We start from the raw sequence: 19,829 nt of genomic DNA, 5'->3' as shown, positions 1-19,829 counted from the left end.
AGATCTCTGAATGGATTTATAATTCAGTGTAAGTAAATTTTCACAAGGGGGAAGAGGAAATCTTCTGAAAGAAAAAAAGATGGAGAAACTGTGTCTGTGTGGATGCAATGCATACTCCGGAGTCATTTCAGTCTACCTTGCAGTTGTTGTGTGTATTTAGGCCTGCCCTTCAGCCTTATCCATCCGTTGTTCAAATCAGAATAGAGTTCAAGTGCCACGCAAGGGCTGTTAATAGTCAAGAGTTAAAATGCAAGCTGTGGGCTAAGACAGGAGGCTGATCACTCTCTTTCAATGGCTCTCAAAATCACCTAGGTGCTGTCAAGTCGATTTCTGCTCATGGAAGCCCCAGGTGACAGAATAGATCTGCCCCATAGAGTTTCCTACGCTGTAATCTTAATGGGAGCAGATAGCCAGGCCTTTCTCCCTTGGAATCACTGGGGGGGGGGGGTTTGAACCACTTAGCCATTGTGCCACCAGGAATTCATAATCTCCTGGAAAACCTGTTGCCGTCGTGTCAATTTCCACTCATAACAACCCTACAGGACAGATTAGAACTGCCCTGTAGGGTTTCCAAGGAGTGGCTGGTGGATTTGAACTGCCGACCTTTTGGATAGCAGCCGAGCTCTTAACCACTGCACCAGCAGGGCTCCTAAGAGAGTGTCTGACTCAGCAAGCTGGGGGTGGAGCCTGAGAACGTGCACCTCTGATGAGCTCCCTGGTGCTGTAGATGCTGCTGGTCCAGGGCCACGCTGTGAGGAGGTGACATTTCAGCAGAGACCTGGATGAAGGGGGGAGGAAGTGAACATTGCCCAGTCCTCTGCCATCCCCGTGATGGGGTGTGGATCAGACCTTCGTGATTCCTAGGGGTTTCATGGGCTGATTTTCAGGAGCAGATCGCCAGGCCTTTCTTCCTAGTCTGTCTTACTCTGGAAGCCCCACCGAAACCTGTTCAGCATCATGGCAACACGCAAGCCTCCGCTGACAGACTATGGGGTACATTGGCCGGAAATCGAACTCAGGTCTCCCGCATGGAGGGCGAGAATTCTACCACTGCACCGCTGTGTCAGAGCCTCAAGTGAGCATCACCGGAACCTTGATTCACTTGTCCCTTTCGTTCCTGCCTCATCTGAAGGGGCCTGGAAGAGGCAGGGCTGATCAGAAGGCAAGAATCCAGCAGTCCTCGTTCCTCTGCCAAGCGTTGCTGCCAGGCAGCCATCCTGGCCCCAGCAGTCCTCGTTCTTACTGAAAAACGCCGACCAGCGTGGGTGAACGAATCGCCAAAAAAGACGATAAGCCCTGGAGTGACTCAGAGCAAGTGTTTTAAAGCAGTTGCTATAAGGGATGTAAAATTCGCTTAGTTGTGTTCCTGGTATGTTCTCAGATACATCCTTGCCCAATGCTAAGGTATTACAAACAACAACCTTTCTCAGATTCTGCATTGTACCATATAATGGGGGGGGGGGCCCGAATGCTTATACAACCACCTCTGTGCTCAAATGCTCCAGACGCCTAGTCCCTGCACACCAAAAATTCTTGAAAGTAAAAATGAAAGAGACTTGTTAATGGAATTCCATTTTCAAGAACCTTAGGTGGGTGCAGATTTAAATGAGAATTAATCTTTGTATTTTACTTTATAAATTAATATGAGAACAGCTGGATGAAATGAGATTTTTTTCCCTCCTTGCCTCCATCTGGATTTTGTCATGCAGTATAAAAAGGTCAAAATCAGCACATTCATTTATTTTATTGAAAAGTGTTTCTTTTTTCTCTCAAACATGCATGTGGGAGAGCCCGTGTTCCCTTTGAGGGGTCACCTGCCACTGGGTTACATGTGAGCTCCCGGAAACAGATCTCCGTTAACTAAAAGCAGCCCATGGCAAAGGGATACCCTCCCAGGGTTGCAGCAGAACATGATAAGTCCTCAGCTCCTTGCAAGTCTCTTCTGAATCTAAAGAGGACTTCTGAGCAGTAGGGTACCCCAGATGAGTGTCGTTCGCAAAGTGGACGGCCAGTTTGCCACCTCCTCGCTGCAGGTCCTTCCCGCTGGAGTCTGGGTGGGGTTCCCTGTTGCCCAGAAGCAGGGTCGTATGGTGGCGAGAGGGGCATCGGAAAGACATCTTAAAAATGAGAGAGCCAGAAAATGGTTTTTAAAAGGTTGCAATAAAAAGTATGCCTTAGAATGTAACTCCAGCCTCTTAGCTGGCCTCCTGGCTTCACGAGTGGCTACCGGGAAGGAGAGTGATGTCAGACAGACCAGAGTTCAGACCCCATATCTGCTGCTAACTAGCTTTGTGATCTAGGGTGAGTGACTTCACCCCTCTGAGCCTCGGTTTTCTTACCTGTGAAATGGGACCAAGTCACAATGCTGAGCACAAGAGTACAAGCTGCTGCCCATTGTACATTCAGAGACCCCAGGAGTGGGTCCAGGTGTCCCCTACAGCCGCCCACACACTGTCCCCTGGCTCAGTTGATGGCAGCGCCATCCTGCTTGACCAAGGAGATCTGAGCTCCGTCACTTCTGCTGCATGGATTTCCTCTCATCCACTCCCTCCTGATTTTCCCAAAGCGTTGCTAGAACATCTCCCCACACTCTGCAGGCCCCACGAACAGCAGGAGCGGACGCTTTCCCACCTTCCATGTGGGAGACCCGAGTTCAGTTCTCGGCCAATGCGCCTCCTGCGCAGCTGCCACCCATCTGTCAGTGGAGGCTCCTGTGTTGCTGTGATGCTGAACAGGCTTCAGTGGAGGAGCGCCCAGACTAAGAAGGACGAGGAAGAAAGGCCTGGCAATCTGCTTCTGAAAATCAGCCAGTGAAAACCCTATGGGCCACAACAGTCTGATCTGCAGCTGACCACAGGGATGGCGCAGGACTGGGCAGCGTTTTGTTCTGTTTTGCTTGGGGTCACCGTGAGTCAGGGGCAACTGGACGGCGGCTAACCACCACCACGTGCTAGCACCATGCGAAGTGTTTGCAGACAGTATCTCCTTAAGTCATCTCAAAAGCTCCATCAGGCAGGTGTTACTGCTCCCACTTCACAGGTGAGAAAACCAAGGCTCAGAGGGATGAAGCTGGTAAGCGGCGGACACAGGGTCTGAACTCTGGTCTGTCTGACATCACTCTCCTTCCCTGTAGCCACTCTTGAAGCCGGGAGGCCAGCTAAGAGGGTGGAGTTTTGTTCTAAGGCATACTTTTTATTGCAACCTTTTCAAAATCACTCTAGCTGTCTCTATTTCAAGGCGTCCCCTACGCCCCTCTCCCCACCATACAACCCTGCTTCTGGGGGATGCAGAGACACAATGAAACCTCCCCTGCTGCAGACACCCCAGTCGGACCCCACAGCTGGCAGAGTGGAAGTTCCCAGCACAGAACGTTGCAAAGTTCACCATGAATATCTGCCTTTCCGTGACCTGATTACTTCTCAGCTTTCGTGTCTAGGTAGGGACTCTGGGAACTTCAGAGTCAGCAAAAGAAAATGCCGCCTATAATCTTGGGGCTGCTTTTAATTGAGATTATGTACAAAACAGTCATCTTACAGAGGGCCACCAGGGGAATATGAGAATGTCCCCATTCTCTGCAAAACTTCCAGGGGCTTCAGGCTCTACGTAGGGAAGGGGGCCTGATTTTGTGTGTTTTCTTCTCGGTTCTGCCTAGAGGCTGGGATAAAGAACTGGGCTTGGTTCTGCGGGCAGCTGAAGGCTGAACAATAAGAATCATAACCCCCGTTGCTGTCTGCTTAGCACTCTACAGTTTATAAAATACCGTCACATACATGGTCTCGTTTGATGTTCGTCAGTGTCGGTCATGGAAAATCCTCTTTAGAAGCAAACATCACCAGGACCCCCTGAAAATGTGGTCGTTTAGTCCTGGGGAACCTAACGGGAGAGAGTCAGAGACGAACTTAGCAAGAATTTCTGATCACCGGAGCTATGCTGGTTTGGGGAGTCTGGGGAATGAAAGCTTGCTGAATGGCATTTAGTCTCATGCCCAGGGTAACAGTAAACATTTACTGAGCTGGCCCTGTGCTAAGTGCTTGACGTGCATAACTTCACCGAATCCTAACATCAGTGGCTGCAGAGGTGTTGAGCCTGCCTTGTTTTCATTTCATGGCTGAGGGCACGGGAGCCTGTGGGCAAAGTTCACGTGGCTGTGGTCACGCAGCCTGGCGTGGTGGAGTCGGGGCTTGAACCCAGATCTGCCTGACGGCAGGGTCCATGTTCTTCATCACCATGCCTTGTGTTGGCTCTGCAGTGAAGCCTATGAGAGCCAGAACTTGACAGGACTGCTTTGTTTTTCTGGTTCTCACTAGTTTTCCGCCTTTGACAGGGTACAATCTTACCACTTTTCTGTCGCTCTCTGTTAGTTGAAAATATTTGACTTTTCCTTCTCTGACTTTCCGCTTCCTTTTGCAAGAATCTGTATAAGGCTGTCAGAGAAGGAAAACTCAAAATATTTTCCCGATTGCTGCTCACGTGTCTCGGAATTAAATCTGCAGAGCTGGGCTGAGTCAGAAGAGACTGGGAAATTTCTCCACTAATTTGTGAAAGGTTTGCGGTAATCTGAGACATCACCCTGGGGGTAGCCCAGGCCCCCTGGCTGTGGCTGTCTGGTGCACCCTTTTCTTTTGATGTGGACCTCAGGTTCTGCGGATTCTCCCAGACCCCTGAGCAGACATGCTCGCGGACAATTAAGGAAGAGGTAACGAAACCTGGGCCAGCCAAGGAGCTCATCGGAAGGAAGGCCAAGAGAGCACCCAGGGAACAGCTGCAATTCAAGTGCTCAGCACCCCTGTTACCCCATTGCCATGGAGTTGATTCTGACTCATAGCGACCCTACAGAGCAGAGTAGAGCTGCCCCATAGAGTTTGCAAGGAGTGGCTGGTGAATTCGAACTGCCAACCTTTTGGTTAGCAGTCGAACTCTTAACCACTGTGCCAGCAGGGTTTCCGGCTGAGGGCACAGGACCCAGCACTTGGTCTCCTAAAAAGTGTGTTATTCAGGCACCGTGTCTGTTGGTATAGACAGCAGGCAGATATTGTTTAAAAAAACAGTGAAACAAAACAAAACAGACATGTTGTTGTGTCTCTATATCAAGCTACTTTTAACTACTTTTCTTGTTTTCTTCAGATTTCAATTATTTTATTGTTATTATTATTATTCTGTTATCAGTTTGTATGTTTTTTTCCAAATTCGCCTCGCATAGAGATGCCAGATCAATGGATCGTTGAATTTGAGCCAAACTCCCAATAGTAATTAATTTAAATCTGAAATGTTGGTAGGATTTAGGTGCTCAAAATCATTAGTCATCGGGGAAATGAAAATTGAAGCCACAATGAAATCCCACTCACTGTAAGGACGAACACGGAAAAGACGGACAAAACCAAGGATTGGGGAAGATGTGGAGAAGCTAGAACCCCCGTGCACTGCTGGCAGAAATATGAAATGGCAAACAGTTGTTGGAAAACAATCTGACAATTTCTTAATACATTAAATGTGCACCAATTGTACAACCCAGGACTTCCATCTTTAGGTGTCTAGGAGAAATGAAAATAGCTGTCCACACAGAGGCATGTGGACCGATGTTTACAGCAATATTACCCACCCAAAACACTGAAATCAACCCAAATGTCTTCCAGCTGCTGAACAGATGAACAATTGAATAGCCAGACAAGACAGCGCTACTCAGCAGTAGAAAGGAAAGAAGTCTTTACGCACCAAACGACAGGGCCGAATGGAGCCAGGCGTAGGAGATGACATACCACATGATTCCATTTGTGCGAAATTTCTAGAGAAGGTAAAACCATAGTGACAGCAGATCAGTGACTGCCTGGGGCTGGAGCAGAGATGAACTAAGAATGACACAAGGAAACTTTTGGGGATGATTAAAATACATTATGTTTTGGGGTGATAGAATATATTAGAAATATACACCTACTCCTCACTTACGGACATGGCTGGGTTCCCACGACCAGGTAATTACGCAAAAATTGGCATTATATGAAAATAGAGGATGACCACATCAGATCACAAAATGGAGGATGACTACATCATTGCACTACTGTCAAATTACATCATTACATAACTGTCAAACCACTGAGAATCATGGCCCAGCCAAATTGACATATAGCTTAACTACCTTTACAGCCAGCGTCGCTCTCACCTCAGACCTCGGTAGGTCGTTAATGTGCGAAATAGTCAGATAGTAGGTTTTTTACTGTTGTCTTAAATGTGAAATGTCAGATAATAAGACAGTCAATAAGTCAGGAGTAGATTTTTCTAAACCTAGATAGTGGTAAAAGTTTCATAACTAAAACATTACTAAAACTCATCGAACTATACACTTAAGATGTTTAAATTTTACGGTATGTATTATATTATACCTCGATAGAGCTCCAGAGCAGTCAACAGCATTAAGGGAATAAACTCTGATAATAAACTGTCCCTCTGCTCAGGTGTGTGGCCTGCGGCTTGTTTGTGTTAAGTCAGAAACATGGGAAATGTGTTTGTTCTGATGCTGTGTGTTGCCGGCCTCCGCCACTAGGGGGTAGTGTCACCCATTGTTTGTGTGGTAGATGCTCGGCTTTGGATCTCCAGTTACGGTCAAGTGGGATTCATGGAAAGGGCCCTGGGGTCACTGTAGTCAAAGCGCTTGGCTGCCAATCGAAAAGTCGGCGGTTCAAACCCACCCGCCCACTCCGCAGGAGAAAGATGTGGCAATCTGCCTCCATAGAGATTACAGCCTTGAAAACCTTATAGGGCAGTTCTACTCTGTCCTGTAGGTCATATGAGTCAGAATTGACTCAGCAGCCCTGGGTTTTAGGATTCATGGTGTGTTTTTTACAGATGTGGACATGTAACATTCAAGGGGAAAATGAGTCCTATATGTCCCAGGGGCAGATGACCCAGTAAGCAGAGTAAGCATGGTCTTACTCGTGGTTACTTACTAGTCTGTAGTGAACAATTCCACGTTTTTCACCACATCTGGGGTAGCCCACAGATGCTGAATGGACTCTGCCCTGGCAGAGTCCCCGACCCCCACCGGAGAGTACCCGGGAACGTGAAGGCGTGGTTGTGCCTGTGGAGTGGCTGGGTAGACCATGGCAGTGTGGATCCCCCCAAATCCAGTGGAGGCCCCCCCACCGAGTCCCTCCTCTCCCCACTACTCTGCTGTGCAAGGTGAGGGGCAGATGACTAAACTGGGCCACGTGGATTCCTTTTATTGCTGGCTGGCATGGAGCAAGGACAGGAAACCACTGCTCCCATTCATTCATTCACCACCACCACCCCCCAGGCAAACCATGGAGCAGCCCCTGCTGCCTGGGTCCAGTCATTGTTCCCACCTGTTCCTGAGCCTGGTGCCTGACCATCAGTTCCATGACATACCCACGATCCTTCTGGTAAATTCCCTTTTGGCTTGAGTTACCAGGGTTAGTTTCTGTGCTCACATCCCCAAGTTCCCGCTTGATTACAGCTCTCTAGGGTGACTTTATGGCCACCCAGAAAGCCCGCCTCCAACATTCTCTCCCCTGCTAGCCCACCGCTATTGCTGCAGAGACCACCGCTGGTAACTCCTCCCTCTGTGTTAAGCTTTTCCCTCTCCTGTGGTTCTCTCTGAAATGCCAGTGCCTCTGGAAGGAGCTGCCCATTTCCTGCAGCCCATCAGATTTAAACGTGAGCATGTTTTCTGAAAAACACACTGTGTACCAGTGGACCCCAACATAGCAAAAGAGAAAGGAGGAAGCCAAAGACTCAAAGAAGAAGCTATTCTACAGGACAAATAGTCTGCGTGAACCAGAGTTTCTTCTACCCTGAAACCAGAAGAACTAGATGGTGCCTGGCTGCCACGACCATCTGTCCTAATCAGGGCCACGATAGATGGACCCTGGTAGAATGGGAGAAAAGTGTGGAACACACCCTCAAATTCATTTCGTTGGCTTCACCTAATTGCAAGGGTCTGCAAAGTGTATTCTTCCCTGGGACCCAGAAAGAGAGAGATCCATGTATGCGTGAACCCAGAAGTGACTCCAACACTAGGTGTGTGCTTTTGACAGGAGGATTATAAGGGGCAGAGGAACACAGGGATCACAGGTCACTATTGCCTATCTCAGGATTTCAAGGGCAGGCTCTGCCCTCAGGCCTGACCTTTGAAACACCCATGATTCATAGCAGTGAATTCGCCTTATCCATGGTGGTTATAGTCTATAAACAGGAGCCCTGGTGGCGCCGTGGTTAAGCACTCAGCTGCTAACTGAAAGGCTGGTGTTTCAAACCTACCAGCCGCTCTGTGGGAGGAAGATGTGGCAGTCTGCTTCTGTAAAGATTTACAGCCTTGCAAACCCTGTGGGGCAGTTCTACCCTGTCCTGTACGGTTGCTGTGAGTCAAAACCAACTCAGTGGCACCGGGTTTTTGTTTGTTTGTTTGATCTATTGCTCCATAAGAAATATAGGGTTAGGCTTCTGCCAGCCTCTGGTCACAACATTGTCAACAACCAATCAATACATAATCTTGTTTTATGTGTGTTTCTGTTTAAAGTCACCTTATTTAATACATATCACTGTTTCATTAGCCCTGAAGTCACAGCCAACAGCACCGTGCCACATGCCTGAACAAAGCTAACCTAACGCACATATTTTCTCTGTGAGCCACATCACAGCCTTGTGCTTAGGAATGCCAGACAGCACTTCAGCACCACGAAGGCAGGGTGTCGCCATGTGCAACCTCAGCTAGGAGCATCGATTCACATTTTTTGCTGTTCTATCCACGTCCATGAGCAAATCTGCTGCAAAAGTCCACTTGAAACTTTCAAAAAGCAAAGATGTCACTTAGAGGGCTAAGGTACACCTGATCCAAGCCATGGTGTTTTCAGTCACCTCATATGCATGCGAAAGCTGGACGATGAATAAGGAGAACCAAAGAAGAATTGACGACTTTGAATTGTGGTGCTGGCGAAGAACGGTGAAGATACTGTGGGCTGCTAGAAGAAAGAACAAGCCTGCCCTGGAAGACGTACAGCCAGAGTGCTCCTTAGAAGCAAGGCTGGCGAGACTTCATCTCACGTACTTTAGACATGTTATCAGGAGGGACCAGTCCCTGGAGAAGGACACCATGCTTGGTAGAGTAGAGGGTCAGCAAAAAAGAGGAAGACCCTTAATGAAATGGATTGACACAGTGGCTGCAACAATGGGCTCAAGCATAACAACAATTGTGAGGGTGGCGCAGAACCAGGCAGTGTTTCGTTCTTTTGTGCGTAGGGTCGCTGTGAGTTGGAACTGACTGCACAGCACCTAACAATATGCATGTCAGTGCATCACCACAAAAGCACTGTTAGCATTGACCTTGAGGTCACAAACACATTCTAACAGGCAGGCGAATTCGCAAAGTGGACTCTGCAGATCGTGAAGACCAACCGTGTGTACTTCAGTGATGCAGAAGGATTGAAAACTACAAGAGAGACTACAACTTTGGAAAAATAAAATGCGGATTTCTTAACTGCCTCCTTTCTTGGCAGCGTTGCAAAAAATTTAAGATTTCTCAGGGAAGTTGAGGCCAGGTATTCCATGTGCCACCCCAAAGGACATTCCCGCTTAACAATTTAGCCTCAGCGCTGGCCCTACTGGGAACTTGTGCCTTCTTACATTGAATTGCTTTCTTTTTTTAAATGCACGTTTTGGAATAGAATCTTCGTCTTATATTAGAGGCAAAGTGACAGATAAGTAGTGTTCGCCTCCTGCACCCCAGTTTTCGCGGAGCAGGAATTGGACGTAAATGAGGTGGGAGCTGGGTTTCCCTTAGTGACAGAACGCGGAATGATTGGGCTGTTGTTTCGAGCCCAGCTGGCAGAGCTGTTAGCGTATGTCCTCAGGGAGACGGGGAGATTGGCTCGGCGACCGTTTGAGACAAGTGGCGACTCCTCAGGATTGATCTATTACGCGGTTTACTACCAGAGTCTGTGTTTCTCCCGTGGTAACTGCTGGCAGAACTCGGAGCTGCAGTAAGGAAGAGGAATGAGGCGTGTTTTAACTTCCTGTGATTCCTGTGGCCAGCACTCTTCTCCGCAAGGTGAAAGCCACATGGCCAGATCCCGGCAGGTCATTTTCAGGAGATCGTCTACATTCTGTATTCTGACCCTCCCTGTGCCCCAAGGAAGCCCATGAAGGCCTGTGTAAGGGTCACATTAAGGTTTCTTGCTGTTAGTTGCTAGCGAGTCACAGTGACCTTGTACTAGAGAGCAAAATGTTGCCAGGTCCTGTGCCATCTTCATGACGGTTGTTGTGTTTCAACCCATTTTTAAGGCTGTTGGGCCAATCCATCTCATGGAGGGTTTCCCTCGTGTTCACTGACCCTCTGCTCTACCAAACACGATGTCCTTTTCTAGTGATTGGTCTTTCCTGATGACATGTTCAAAGTAAGCGAGACAACGTCTTGCCACCTTCACTTCTAGAGAAGACTCTGGTTGTATTTTTCCTAAGGCCTATTTGTATATTCTTTCGGAAGTCCACGGCGTAGTCAATATTCTTCATCAACACCGTGTTTAAGTGCATCAATTCTTCTTCGGTCTTCCTTAGTCATTGTCCAGCTTTCACATGCATATGAGGTGATTGAAAAGACCATGGCTTGGGTCAGGTGCACCTTAGTCATCAAGGTGACATCTTTACTTTTTAGAACTTTAAAGAGGTCTTTTGCAGAGGATTTGCCCAGTGGAGGGAGACAGCATTGCCCCAGAACCGAAAGAAAATGACCAGTCATTGGCCGGGACTATGGAGAGCAACAAAGTAGGAGCAGGGGTGGGTAGTGCTGGGAACTGGACCTTGCAATTTTAAATGTCTTGGCCAGGGGAGGCCACACTGGGGAGGTGGCATTTGAACAAAGACCCAAGGAGGTGAGGATGGAGTCCTCTGGGTATCTGGAGGAAAAGCTTTCCGGGCAGAGGGAACAGTGTCCTCAAAGACTCTGGCATGTCAGAGGCACAACAGAGCAGCCACAGGGGCTGGAACGCCTGACTGAGGGGGAGGAAAGTAGCAGGGAGAGTCCAGGAGGCCTCAGGGGGTTCCTTCTGAGTGGGAGGGGAGTGAGGGAGGGAGAAACAGGAGGTGTAGGGGTTCCCACCCTCGTCTGCGGCATGGAGAGTGGACTATTTAGCAATGTGTGTGTCCTACCGCACATTGGACAGAGGCAGGTCCTCTCTGTGTCCTTCGCCTGCACATCACAGGGCTTTCTTCTTGGCTGTGGGCGGGGTCCCTGCCAGGACTGTGTGGCTCAGACTACAGAGTCTGATGGGTCCTGCCCTGCCCCTGAACTGGACAGTGAAGCAGGGTAGCCTCCTGGTGTTCACTGATCCCTGCTCAAAACCCTGAAGACTGGAGACCTGATGAAGAGCTCCTGTGCTGATGGGGCAGCGATGAGGCTGCTCATTAAGGTGTGGCCGGAAATGCAGCCAGTGAGCTGGGCTGTAGCTAAGGAGACAGGTCCAGGAGTGTCTGGGGCTCCAGACATCAGGAGATGCAGTGCTCACAGGAGGAGGGGGAAGCCAGGGCCCCATACCTGGGTCTGAGGTTGCTCCCAGGATCAGCGAACCTGGCCAGGACCTCTGACTGCTGTCAGCATTGCCCTTCCCTCAGCCTCTGACCTGGGGCCAATCCTGTATCAGCGCCTCAGTCATTCCGTCTCTAAAAAGAGCACAACCTTCCGCTGCCGTCTCCCGGGGTTACTGGGAGGGTGGGCTCAGTAGTATTTAGCAAACTGCTTGGGCCACATGGGTGGAAAGGCCTTCATGAACCCTTGGGGTTATTTTAACTCATCAGCACAAAGGAGTCAGAAAGATAATTCGCCTTAGAGAAGCGTCTGCACGATGAAACCAGGAGCTGTCAGGCTGACCCTGACTTGTGGTGACCCTGCATGTGTCAGAGCGGAGCTGTGCTCCGCAGGGCTTTCAAGGCTGATTTTTCAGAAGTAGATCACCAAACCTTTCTTCCCAGGCACTGCTCGGTGGACTCCAACCTCCAACCTTTTAGCTCGTAGCCAAGCGCTTAACCATTTGCCCCGCCAGGGACTCCTTCTGTGTGATTGTTGTTGTTTTCGTTAGGTGTTGTTGAGTCATTTCCGACTCATGTTGACCCTGTACACAACAGAACAAAACTCTGCCCGGTCCTGAGCCATCCTTAAAATCCTTGCTATGCTTGAGCTCGTTGTTGCAGCCACTATCCATCCAGCTCGTCGAGGGTCTTCCTCTTTTCCAATGACCCTGTACTTTGCCAAGCATGATGTCCTTCCCCAGGGACTGATCCCTCCTGACAATGTGTCCAAAGTATGTAAGATGCAGTCTCGCCATCCTTGCTTCTAAGAGGCATTCTGGTTGTACTTCTCCCAAGACAGACTTGTTCGTATTTCTTGCAGTCCATGGTATGTTCAATCTTCTTCGCCAACACCCCAATTCAGAGGCATCAACTCTTCTTCCGTCTTCCTTATTCATTGTCCAGCTTTCACGTGCATACGATGTGACTGAAAACACCATGGCTTGGGTCAGGCCCACCTTAGTCTTCAAGGTGGCATCTTTGCTATGTGATTACTTAGTTTGAAAAAGCAGCTTTTGCAGTTCCACTCCAAGTGAAATGAAAACGTACGTGTGCACAAAATCCCGTACAAGGATATGTATAGCAGCACCATTCATCACAGCCAGGAAGTGGAGACAGCCCGTACGTCCAGCAGTGGGTGAACGGGTAAACAAAGTGTGGTCTGTCCCTACGATGGAATACTATTCAGCCATGAAAAGGAGTGCAGTACTGATGATGCTACGACATGGATGTACCTTGAAAACATCAGGCTCCGTGAAAGAAGCCAAACGTATTGTACGATTTCATTTGTATGAAGAGTCCCAAACAGGCAAATCCGTAGAGACAGGAAGTAGACTAGTGGTTGCCAGGGGCTGGGGAGTGGTTGCTATTGGGCACGAGGTTTCTTTGAGGGGGGATGAAACTGTTCTAAAATCAGATTGTGGTGAAGCGGCAGAGCTCTGTGAATATAGTAAAAACCTCTGAACGGACTGAATACCACACCGTAAGGGAATTGCATGGTGTGAATCGTGTCTCAATGAACATTTTTTTGTTTTTAAGGAGCTTTCTTGAGCTGGTTGACATACGCCTCTGCTTTTCAAAGCCGAGCTGCAGTACGCGGAGGGATGGTGTCTCAGAGCGTGGCCTGCGCCCCGCCCTGCCTCCCCCACCCACCGCCCCCCTTAGCTCTGTAGATTCCGGGGTGAGTTACTGAAACTCTGTGAGCCTGTCCCGGTCCGTGAAGGGGCAGAGTTACAGCAGTTGCCTCATAGGGTTGCTGGAGGAGTGAGTCAGCCGGTGCACGCAGAAACCCCCGGAACAGCACCAGCACTTAGAAAGAGCCCAAATCTTCTCGGGCTCTGGGGTGGCCGTGTGGGGTTGGTATTTTTACTAGAAGAACAGTGCCGGTTGGATAGATTCAGGGTTCACTCAGAGGGGCTGTTTCCATAGAGGAGGAAGCTCAGGGTGCAGGTGTCGAGTGTCAGGAGACTAGAGGGTCCCTGTCTGAATCCTCCGGGCCTCGGTTTCCCCCAGGTGCTATCACCGATGCATCCCACCGTGTTGAAGACCAAATGGAGTAAAAGCCCCTGTGAAAGTTGTCTGCAGAGGATGGAAAGGCAGCAGCACGAGCACTAGGACTGTCGTTATTATGTACCCAGCAGGCCATTGCCTGCAGCCTGTCGCACGGTAGATGCTCAGTAAGTACGAGCTGGTCTGATTATTTATGGCTTACACGGCTAGCTGGTAAGCCGTTGTCACTCAGCTCCGAATACACTCTGCCTGGAGTCCCTGAGTGGTACAAATGGTTAACACGCTTGGCTGCTAACCAAAATGTTGGTAACCCAAGCCCACCCCGAGGCACCTCAGGAGGACGGCCTGGGGATTCTCCTTCCGAAAAATCACCCATTGAAAACCCCATGGAGCACAGTTCTACTGTGACACACATGGGGTCCCCATGAGCCAGAATCAACTCCGTGGCAGCTGGTTTGGTTTTTTGGTTTATTCTGCTCCAGAATGCTGGACTGGAAACAGAAAGCTGTGTTCACAAACGTATGTAACTGGTACCATATTCTGCCGTGCTAAGATTTCTGGGAGGAATTGTGATGTTAGGATACAAGGGGTGGTTGAGAAGAAAGTATAACAAGGTGGCTGCTGCTGTTGGCTGCCGTCCGGTCTGTCCTGACTCATGGCGACCTCGTGTGACAGAGTGGAACTGCCCCGCAGTTTTCTTGGCTGTAATCTTCACAGGACTGGATTGCCAGGTCTTCCTCCCTCGCAGCTGCTGAGTGGGTTCAAACTGCCAACCTTTTGGTTGTCAGTTGAGTGCTTAACCATTGCGCCACCAGATTTCCTTAGCAAGATGGTCAGGTCTGCCCATTTATCGAGGGAGAAGGTCTTTACTCTGTGCTCCCTGTAGATGTTAGGAAGAGAAGGCCTTCGGAGGGCAATCGTTCTCCTCTCCCGGCCTCCCCTCGCGGCTCTGTGGAACCCAGGGCAACTGCAAAGAGGAAATGACGAGAAATGATGACAGAACGTTAGCTCCCATCGGCCGTGCGCTTCCCCAATGGCATCTCCCTGGGCATTTTTTAAATCAATCTCACGAAAAATCAGACAGGACTCTTGGGGATTGGTGCGTTTGGAAGTGAGAAAGGGGGTGGCAGTGTGGCCAGAGAGTAGGTCCAGTCGGGCCTGGTGAGCAGGCTGCCCTTTGGGGCCATCAGGATCCGGTTCCATCTGCCTTCTCCCCGCGAGAAGCATCATTAGAGGCCCCAAGCAGCAGAGCTGGGTGGCTGCACGCCACGGCCTGTTGAGGGGAAAATCGTATTCGTGGTGGAATTTTGAGAGGCCTCCAGATGACACCTGTGTGCGTGGGATGTATTCCTAATCGCAGGATTATGGAAATAGCTGGTTGTGCCTAACACAGTCAGCTTGCTAATCGGATGGCGCAGCCCGGGCTTCCTCTGGCGGATCTGGAACCGTCTCTTCAACCACCCTCATAATCAGCACACGTGGGCTGAGCGGCACATGCATCACCTTAACTAGGAGGCCTGGAACGGGCAGAAGGAGGCACCGTGCGGAGTAATTTTTCTGCAGCTGTAAATTAGCCCGAATTCTCAGTCTCTGCACCAGCCTCCCCCTCCCTTACCAGCCCTGCCTTCAGCCTTGCTCCACGGAGACGCCCTGCCCCCTCCCCTGCCTCACCAGGAGATAGCTCTGCCCTAAATGCATGCCCCTTTCCAGCTGGAGCAGTTACCTGCCTTCCGACTCAGCAGCCTGGCCACAGAGCCGCCTTCTCGTGGTGGTGATGGTGGTTGCTGGCTGCTGTCAACTGGCCACAGAGCCGCCTTCTCGTGGTGGTGATGGTGGTTGCTGGCTGCTGTCAACTGGCCACAGAGCCGCCTTCTCGTGGTGGTGATGGTGGTTGCTGGCTACTGTCAACTGGCCACAGAGCCGCCTTCTCGTGGTGGTGGTGGTGGTGGTTTTTGGCTGCTGTCAGCCGGCCTCTGACTCACAGTGACCCCCTGCACAATGGGAGAAAACACTACCAGCCCTGTGCCATCCCCATGATTGGTTCCAGATTGCACGCTTGTGATCCATAGGATTTTCACTGGCTGTTTTTTGGAAACCCTGGTGGCATAGTGGTTAAGGGCTGCAGCTGCTAACTAAGAGATCGGCAGTTCAAATCCACCAGGCGCTCCTTGAAAACTCTATCAGGCAGTTCTACTCTGTCCTGTAGGGTCGCTATGAGTTGGAATTGACTCGACGGCAGTGGGTTTGATTTTTTGGGTTTTTGGAAGCAGATCTCCAGGCCTTTCTTCCTGGTCTGTCTTAGCCTGGAAGCTCCACTGAAACCTGTTCAGCATCACAGCAACACAGGAGCCTCCACGGACAGACAGGTGGTGGCCACACATGAGGTCCATTGCCTGGGAATTGGACCTGGGTCTCCTGCATGGAAGGCGAGAATTCTACCACTGGACCACCACTGCCTCTCTTCTCATGGTTACAGAACCGGAAATGTCCCATGCAAGGGTACCAAGTAGCAGTCTTAGTCCACCATCTCAGGTGTACAAAGAAGCATCTATGTGAGTTAGCCTTAGGTTTGGCTGCATGTAACAGAAAACCCTCCTGGCCAATAAAGCTAGAACAAATAGCTGTTACATAATTCAGTTCATGACCAATCCTTGGTCATCAGCAATTTAGGCTTCCCCTATATTTCTACCCTACCATTTTCAGTGGGTGGTGCCTTCATTTCCAAGTGTTCCTCATGGTCCCAGATGGCTGCCATGTTCCAACCATCACACCCACATTCCACGCAGCAGGAAAGAAGAAAAGACAAGGACTGCCCCTCAAGCAGACGTCCTAAAGTGCCACACAATAGCTCAGCTTGTAGCCGGGCCAGAGCAGGTGTTCTAAAGCTTTCAGTGGCATCAGCATTGCCTGGAGGGCTGGGGATTGATTCTGCTGGGCAGGTGGGGGCGGGGGCGGGGGGAGCAGAGAATGTGCTTCTCTAACAAGTTCTCAAGGGGTGCTGATGCTGCTGGTCTGGAAACCACTGTGCTAGAACTTGGTGGCACAGCGTTTAAGAGCTCTGAGGCTAACCAAAGGTTGGCAGTTCTAGTCTACCCTATGCGACAGTTCTCTGTCCTACGGGGTCGCTATGAGTCAGAATCGACTTGACGGCAACGGGTTTTGGTTTTGGTTTGGTGCTAGAACTCAGTCGCATGTTCACACGTCACTGCGGGGGCGGGGGCGGGGGCGGAAGTTTATAGTCTTTTAGCTGGGAGCCTTCACCTAAAAAAAAAAAAAAAAAATGGTGTTTCAGTGACTAAGGAGAAAGGGAATGGATACTGAGTGGCAATAATTTGCTACAATACTGTAATTCTTTAGGTCCTCCACACCCAGTCAATGCCTTTGTCTCACCCTGCCTTTCTAGTCCCTCCAGCACACCGGGATCATTCCTGCTGCCACAAGGGACCGCTCCCACCTTTCCCCCACTGTACTGTGGAAACAGGGTATTTCCTGTCTCTGCCAGACCCCAAAGACCCCTTGTCCCCCTTGGTGGGTACCTCCCAAGAGAGAGGAATCTTACTCCCTGCTTTCCAGGGTAGGTGAAGGGGAACCCTGCCCCCACCCCATTTTTGGCCGAGTTGCTTTGTCAGCCCCAGAGCCCCTCCCCTCCCCGAGTTCAGGGGAAGCTAAGCCCTGAGCACCAGCTGCTGCCTGGTTGGCCAGCCTTCGCCTCCGGCTCCCAGGACGGCCCAGAGCTAGCTTCCTGCTTGAACGGGAGGGCAGGAAAGAAGACCCCAGAAGAAAAACCATAGCATGGATTAATATCTCAAAATATCACCGAGCCATACATCTGTCATCCCTGCCTGGCGGGCAAGGTGATGAAGGCTTGTTTTCTTTCCTTTCTCACCCCTGTGGCTCAGTGCGGAGGGCCCCCAGGTGCCCCGGCCCCCCACCCTGGGGCTCAGCCTCAGGCACTGCAGACCCTGCTCTGCGGGCCCTCCCCACACCCCAGCACCCACTGATGGTGCTGCCTTACTGCAGGGAAAGTTAATTAAGCAGCTCCTCATTCTAAGACAGGGAACAAAGGCCCTGAGATCAGAGGGTGCCTGTTTGAAAAATAGCGAAGAGACTGCTGTGGTTAGAGGAGAAGCAAGCAAAATAGACTATACAGTCAGGGAGGTAATACGGGCTTGGGTGTGGAACCTAGAGACTTAGTAAGACAGAACAGAGAGGCCCCCAAATCTGCAACCGAAAGAACAAGAAATAGGCCAGGGTGTAGAAACAAAGCCATTCCCCAGAACAGTGGGGCAGGGTATCTAAAATTAGCCCACAAACTTCTTTAAAGTTGCCTTTCAGAAGTGGCTGGAGAAAACCAGGCCCAGGGACATACACGCTCAGAACATCCACCTGTGACCGCTGTGTGACCTACCACCAGGGGCAGTGAGGGGCTACAGCCGCAGCCGAGGAATTGAACCCGGGGAGCGAGAGACCACACAGGCATGACACCCCATAATAAGTCCTGCTACGAATCCCAGAGGTCTCCAGGACAGGAGCCATCTTGGAAACCTGCTGCACGCACACTGCTGGTAACATATCCCCACCTGTGCCTATGAATAAACGTGAATCTTTTCCCGCCCAAGAACTTCTAAAAACTCAGGCTGTCTTTTGTTCTGTGAGATGAAGGTAACCGTTGCTCTAGGCCCTCCTCGTCTCCGCTTGCAAGACTCTTCAATAAAGCTTTGCTCGTGTGGAAAACTGCGTGCCCTACCTCATTCTTGACCAGTGAGAGGCAAGAACCTTATTCCGGTAACCATTTGGCTTCTTAGCATGCTAAATTAGCTCCCAAATTACTGGCGTTTGGATGGTCTTTCTCTTACAGCTCAAGAGTGGTCTTGTGAACTAGCACACTGACCCTCATGGGCCTAAGCCTTGGGCTCACGTCCTGGGATTACAGTTCCCAAGTGGCCCCTCTGTGACAGGCACTGAGCTAGGGGATGGGGGCAGCTCCTCCCAGCTGACTCCCAGAGCAAACCTAGACAGAGGTGGTACTGTGCCCATTTGACAGATGAGGAAAACAAAGCTCACAGAGGGCAGGAGGCTGGAACCAGATCACGCAGCAAGTCCAGAGGCAGCAAGAGGGACATTGGTTTATTGTATGCTCGTAGAAGCGATGGGGGCCTCAGCCCGTGAGTGCCGACAGCAGGACTTCCTTTCCCGGGCTGGAATTTCAAAATTGGACCTTTGGTTTTTGCAGACTCTGCCACATGAGCCGTGGCACCTCCTAGCCATCTCAGCGCATCCTCTTTGTTGGGCGTGTCTCCCGGTCCTCCTAGAGAAGCAGGAAGACTTGGTCATTGATTTTCCATTCATACACTTTTCTTTGGGGAGCAGTTGATTTTGCAATGCCATTGACTATGCTTAGAAGCCCTGGTGGCACAGTGGTAAAGAGCTCGTCTGCTAACCAAAAGGTCAGCAGTTCAGATCCACTAGCTGCCCCTTGGAAAACCTATGGGGCAATTCTCTCTGTCCTGTAGAGTCACTATGAGTTGGAATTTTTCAATAGCAACAGGTTTTGGTCATCAACTATGCTTCAGTCTGGACAGGTCAATTACAGGGACTTTTTTTACTAATCCAGTCTCATGGTCACCCGCCTACAGCCACAAACCTGTGCAGACGTACGCTGAAATAGTCAGATTGTAAAGGATTAACCACTTCTAAAATTAGTCCCAATCATGATGGAAAAAATTAAAAATGGATAGTGGTGGTGGCTGGACAATATGATGAACAACATAATGTCACTGAATCGTGAACGTAAAATACGTAGAAAAGGCAAATGTTTTGTTATATATACTTTCACCACAATTAAAAAGAAAAATATAAGTCCCAGCTCAAATTCTTCTTCTGACTTAACACTAGGGTCTGTCCTGCGTTGGGGCAATGCGTCTGTCCTTCTCGCTGGCCCAGAGCTTCTGGGTCCCTCAAATGTGATGCGAATCTATGGCCAGTCCAGCCAGGAGTACAGGCTTTAATTAAGGCAAGTAAAAAGATTTTGGAAACCTGCTTGAAATGGTGCTGAGCTGCTGGCAAACAAGGATTCAACCAAATAGAGTAGGTAACAACTGAGGAAGAGCTGTGAGGACAAAGACAGAGATTAGCATCTACAAGGACGACAACACCTAGACGACAAAAGAGAATGACCTGAACAACAAAGGGTTAAGAGAGACCCTCCAGGCGAGGGCCATGTCGTATCCTGAGGATGATTCGCTTGTTCA

General features: G+C 50.0%; 1 protein-coding gene across 2 annotated transcripts in view; it reads left to right on the top strand.

Moving 5' to 3' along the window:
• The window catches only part of TMEM132C (transmembrane protein 132C), a 354,656-nt gene that overhangs the window by 288,392 nt on the left and 46,435 nt on the right, over nucleotides 1-19,829 (top strand). The window lies entirely within an intron of this gene.

This window comes from Elephas maximus, chromosome 22 (genome assembly GCF_024166365.1).
Source record: "Elephas maximus indicus isolate mEleMax1 chromosome 22, mEleMax1 primary haplotype, whole genome shotgun sequence".
Taxonomy (NCBI): domain Eukaryota; kingdom Metazoa; phylum Chordata; class Mammalia; order Proboscidea; family Elephantidae; genus Elephas; species Elephas maximus.
The sequence above is the reverse complement of the archived record's forward strand: the minus strand, read 5'-3'. Positions and strand labels throughout refer to the sequence as shown.